Below are 5,848 nucleotides of genomic sequence, written 5' to 3'. Positions count from 1 at the left end.
GTGGACGGTCATCAGGAAGATTAAGTTCAGTGTTTAGTCTAGCTCTGGACTCGTTTCTCGGTAGAACAATTGGCCGTCAATAGGCCACTGCTGTTGTACTCATTACGTCAATAGTGTCAGATCGTTGTTAACGTGGTGACTCGACGTTTCTCATAGTTGACCTAGCTAGGTTTTTTAGCAACGGGGACTAATGCAGCCCGACGGATGAGAGTCTCGAATTACGCGACGGATCGAGCCGGCCGAAGGTCCGATGTCCTTTGCCAAAATGCGGGAACATTACGAGAAGGCCAATCAACCTACCGGCCGGCCGCCCGGCCAGCCAGGCGTTCGATGTCTCCGCCCTTCGGCCTGTATATTGTGTAGTCTATAGATGTGATCGTATATCGTTACTGCCGATGTTGAGAAAAATACCTTGATTCCAGCAAATGATTCGTCGAATAGCATCCGTTTAGCTAAAACGACCCCATTCACTCGAATAACCATCTGTATCTCTGTAAATGAATCGATGCAGATTTATAACGTGCGAACTCAAACGAGTCTCTGCACCAGCGTACGGTGCGTGTACGAAGCGCATTAACACAGGACTTTTGTACACGCTGCAATTCGTAGCGCTACGGGAAGGCGGTCTGTCAACGACGTGGCGTCGTAGAGCTCGAACAGACCCGTCTGCCGCTTGTACTATTATTAAAAACTGATAGTTACTTCGATGTAATTATAGATCAACCGGATGGTTCAATTCTCTTAAAAATAGTTTGGTGAATCATTACGGCAAACGTTCCCGGGAACTCACATGCTTCATACACACACTGTTGCATCGGACGAATGGTAATATTATCATTATACCAAATATATAATAGCCATGTTTATTACACTCGAAAAGCTGCTACATATGGGATGCAATTGGTGTAGAAGCTCGTTTCGCTCCTAATCTATTAAACTGCCTCATTTGATAAACAAATTTCGCACATAGCTAACAGATATTTTCGCCGGATGCATCATACATCAGTAGATCAAGATCTGAACAGCTCCCGTCTCCAGTCACCCTGCTGACCACACGATGTTTGCACTCATATAACGTGCAGTAACAACCTAACGACAAAGCTCCCATCCCTTTTGCGCGATTGCCAATATTGCACAACTTCAACTCGACTGGAGCCCAGAGGAGAGGTATTTACCTGTTTTTCCGTGCTTAGCACTCGCTTGCATGTCGGGTGATTTAGCTCCCATGCACCCTACCCCATTTGTCGCGCATTCCCATGTGGGAAGGTCACCGTACCACCATTGCTCCAGCGGTACTACACGTGTCCGAAGTGGAACCATTCTCTCTCGCGCTTTTTTTCCTGTTTGTTTTTTGTTCCAACTGGATCAGTTTTGTCATCCGTCAAAAATATATAGGTGGTCGGCTAGTTGTCGAAGCTGGATAAATGATCTAACTTTTAATTATAAGAAAAATTACAAACCTATTTAGCAGGTTTTTTTTCGATCGAATGGGACGCAAGAGGAGGGCCGACTCTGTTAACGTTAAACTTCAACTGGTACAGGTTTTCGTAATGTTATATGATAATTACTATTTTATTGTATATACATAAACTGTTGCAGTTACTATAGGTTTTATTTATGTCACCTCCATTCGACATCCAGTGACGAAAACAACACAAGGATACAATTGAAGTGAATCAATTTACTAGCAGCAAATGCTCTTTTTTTATTTCTCTCTCCTATCAACATTCAATTGGTAATCGAGATATTTATAATACTTCCTCTCGGTAGAGGACAGACCTAGCACGACATATTCAATAGCAAATAAGAATTATGCGATGCCGGTAGTCTTTTGGCATCGTTCGACTATACGCTTAATTGTCTCTAAGTGCAGACATTTATAATACATAGATCAGATATACGTTCTCTTAACAATCGTCGAGTGGTGCATATATGGGCAGCTTGACGTGCCCACTTAAATAATCTGGTCGTGCTAGCGGGTACTTAGTTACGTAGCCAGTCCCACTAACACTTGCTCGCGAGCGCTTTACGAGAAGATATATGGCCACACAAATCCACCGATGACAACATTTCTAATCACCCGCCATTTTAACGTCAACGACAGATATCTCCTTACGGTTGTTAGTCGCATTCGGCAACAATGACATCGTCATTTTAGGCTTTAAATTATATGCACTGTATCGTCATAGCACGCCGGTCACAAACACTGGGTGCTACTTCCCTCAAGATCCAGTCAAGAAACCACGAACGTATATAATTATTGTTTATAGTTTGCCTCGGACCAATGAATGAATGAATTTGCTATACGACTTCTGTCAAATCGACGACCAACTCGCTCTTTTACTATTTTGTCGTCCCTGCTGACGATGATCGTTTGGCTTATTGTAATGGCCAGCTGCTTAGATAGTTACTCAACTGTTAGCTAATGGTCGCTTATTTGTTATTATTGACATTTCCTTTTCCCGAGCGGTACCGTTCTCAGTAGAGGACCCGCTGCCACACTGTTTCGATTGAAGGGAAAACAGCACGCTAAGAACATCAACAAGCCGCATTAATAGATAGAAGGAGACTGGTAGAAAAGCAAGAAGCACTTCATGAAACACTATCGAGAGCAAGGATAATAACCAAGAGCAATGGAAATGCAGGAAAAGACGCTGGAGGCATAAATACACGTAGCGAGGACCTACAGGATTGGTGTGCGCTACGAGAGGCCCGGTGCTACATATTCCGCCAGATAACTTCCTCTTTTCCACTCACCCTTCAAGAAAAGTTACTGGGGACAACCGTTACCCCAGAATTGTCTCTGACCTCTGAAGCCGTTACCGTAACTGCTTACTGATTGTCACTGCCCGAACGATTGAAGCATAAACAAGGACATGTCGTACGAAAATAGGATTCAACAACAGCCATCTCCCGCTGGTCAATGAAGACAAAAAGCTAACTATAAAATAAAGGCGCTCGGATGGATGAAATTGAATAATCGAACGTTGATTAACAGTGTTTTACTCTGACTCCGCCGAAGAAGGTCCGGTCGGAGTAAATGAGTTACCTCATTAAAAGTAAATAAATGGAAAAGCAACTTTTCAGATTACATTTCAGTAAAATACAAAAGTACGTTTTTTTATTGCATACAAACGTTTTGTTCGAGGGTCGCTGCTGCTCCGATTCCCACCAGCGAGATATATATATATATATATATGAGAAATTGCGATCACATAGTCTTCTGCGCGGACAACAGATACCTGAGCATTGCCAAATATACCGACCTTAGATACGCCCTCAAACGTGCCGAGCATAGATAATATTAGTTATCCTATACGCCGTACATTAATTGCGAAACAATATAAAACTCTAAGTTATATTCATACGACGACAGTCTGTTGGCAGAAGCCTTTTCAGCCATTTAGGACTATTCTTGAGCACTTGGTTGTTTACGGTGGAACATTATTATGCCGTCCAATTCGATACTAGGGAGTAATAGCTCTACGAATTTACGATTATCGGATCTAGCATTTCTGATTATTTGAATTAGACGCTCCATCTTCGGCACATGCTATTACGGTACACATGTTAACATATCATGCAAGCCAAAAGGACAACGCCACTGTTAAAGATGGCGGAAACGACGCGCAACCTACACGATGAAGCTGCGTTGAAATCAGCGCGTCGTATGGATCACAGGGCGTCGTCGTAAAGCCGCAGCAGCTCCAACACAGAAATAACAACGGCAGCAATTCGACAGCCTGAGAGACACTGGTTTAGCAAAATTAAAAACATGACTTTGGTAATCGTTGTCGATCGATACACAGTAACAACACTTATAATGTTATCTACGATTGTTTATCTACTAGGATTCGTTTGGCGAAGCGTCGACGCTGTGCCAACGAGTACATATAACAGTAATAAGAATAAAAGGAGCAATGTTTATGTTCATGTCGCCACAAGGTGTGAGATACATTAGTAGTTAATAACGATATTGGTATTGACCGGTGGCTTTTAATCAGAAAGGGGAAAAACATTACACGCCAGCAGTAGGTGTACAGATCTGAGTATGATCATTTATCTAACGATAATAATAGTGATTTAGAAAGCCTTTCCTTTTTGAAAGGACAAGGTTTTTTTGGGGGGGGGGGGGGGGGGTTCGTTGTATAACTTGGCCGTCGACGAAAACGAATTAAATTTTTTTGGAGTAATGTTTAGCTTCAAAGTTGGGCCTTTCGCGGCAATCCCGGCTAGAAGAACCAAGTATTCAGCGCACCTTAGAGTTGGCATGCACAAATGATCCGCTCTACTAGTCCCACCGACTAAATCCGTTACCAATTAATTAATAATATTTAAAACAGTATTGAATTTAGTATCAAAATCACCGCTCAAAGGCTCTTTATTAGACAAAGTATACTCGTCTGCTTTTTTTTTTTTGTAAAGAAAACACCGACACATAAAATGTGTCATTTTCAAGAAGAGAGCTACATCATTTTGACTTGAAATCATCAATTCATGATTTAACGCTATCAGCTACAGAACATAACCTAACACATCGTTGTTTATGCGTTCGTGTGTTGGCAGTACGCGTCCGCAGCGCCATGTTTTCTCATTCGACAAACATACATTTACATAAATACTCACTCTCACGATTGCGGATCGTCCTAGCCACCTTTCTGGGGGCTGTTGCGCGACGGGCACCCAAATAAATAACATTTTCTACTGGTCGGTTTTTTCCCATTGAATGAATTAGTCAACAAAGTGTTTGTCCTCAGAGGGACGAGCGTTTCGGGACTTTCACATCGCAATGGGCACGTATTGTAAGCATACTACCCCTGGATAACGTTTCAATCAGCATGAAAACGAGCCAATGCTGGCCCGGTGTCACGTCATGATATATACTGGCAACATTTTATATGTACACGGTCAACATCCCACATGCACAACACGCTGAGACGATTCGACGTGTTACTAAGCGTTGCGGCGAACATGAGTGCATATACTTTGTTGAACGTCCCATCAGTCACACGAAACGCTCAAAGGACAAGTCTTAACTGTTATCGAGAACATAAATACTGCTTGACGCGCGTCACGAGATCTGATAACATGTTGTGGAGTCATACTGCCCGCTGAGATAGTTTTATCAATAACATTTTCGCAAGATCATGGTCTAAATTAACAATAACTTATGCTTCGTCAACATTAAACGCGTGTATCGTCTTCTTTTTCTTTTTAACTTTAGCTTTCTCAATCCAAGGCTCATGGCATTGAAAGACGTTGTAAAGTCCTTCATAAAAACGTTTTCTTGCCAAAAGGAGTGTGCGTCCACGACAAGATTTCGGAAAAAGCCTCCCCTTGCCTAGTGGACAATATCGTTCATGATGCCATATCCAAGAAGACGGTTCATCCTTCTCTTTTGTCGCCGGAGCTGCCCTTTCCTCATTGTACGAAGCGATGGGTTTCACAGGTCAGCTTTGAGCATGTCGTTTCTGTGAATGTTTTCGTTGTCGTACCAGCGGCAGCAGCAGCAGCAGCAGCAGTCGACGCTGCAGCAGCAGTCTGGTGATGTATGGTTCCCACGATGCATCGTGCGCACGCACGAAAAGGAAGACAGGGACCACAAGTACTGCGTGACACCCACGCGACTACAACGCCGCTAAGCGAAACCCTCGTGCACCATTTGTCGCGTCGCAAACGCATTATCGTCCGTCGCCTTTCTCAAAAACGCAAATGCACGCCACTTCGACGATGACGATGGCTAGCATCCTCATTCGTTGCAACAGCAGCAGCAGCTGCCTTATTCTCGGTAGCAAGTGAGCAAGAATAAAATACTTGACTGGATATCGATACACAGCCGCCAGTAGCC

General features: G+C 43.2%; 1 long non-coding RNA gene across 1 annotated transcript; it reads right to left on the bottom strand.

The window, feature by feature from the left end:
• Positions 1 to 3,151: 3,151 nt before the first annotated feature.
• On the bottom strand, positions 3,152 to 5,282 carry LOC111272533 (uncharacterized). The gene is made up of 3 exons (XR_002687577.2): positions 4,627 to 5,282; positions 3,639 to 3,753; positions 3,152 to 3,242 (listed from the first exon to the last, which is right to left on the bottom strand). It is a non-coding gene; the product is annotated as an uncharacterized LOC111272533 (long non-coding RNA).
• Positions 5,283 to 5,848: the final 566 nt, after the last annotated feature.

This window comes from Varroa jacobsoni, unplaced genomic scaffold (genome assembly GCF_002532875.2).
Source record: "Varroa jacobsoni isolate VJ856 unplaced genomic scaffold, vjacob_1.0 contig02543, whole genome shotgun sequence".
NCBI classification, from domain to species: Eukaryota; Metazoa; Arthropoda; class Arachnida; order Mesostigmata; family Varroidae; genus Varroa; species Varroa jacobsoni.
The sequence above is the reverse complement of the archived record's forward strand: the minus strand, read 5'-3'. Positions and strand labels throughout refer to the sequence as shown.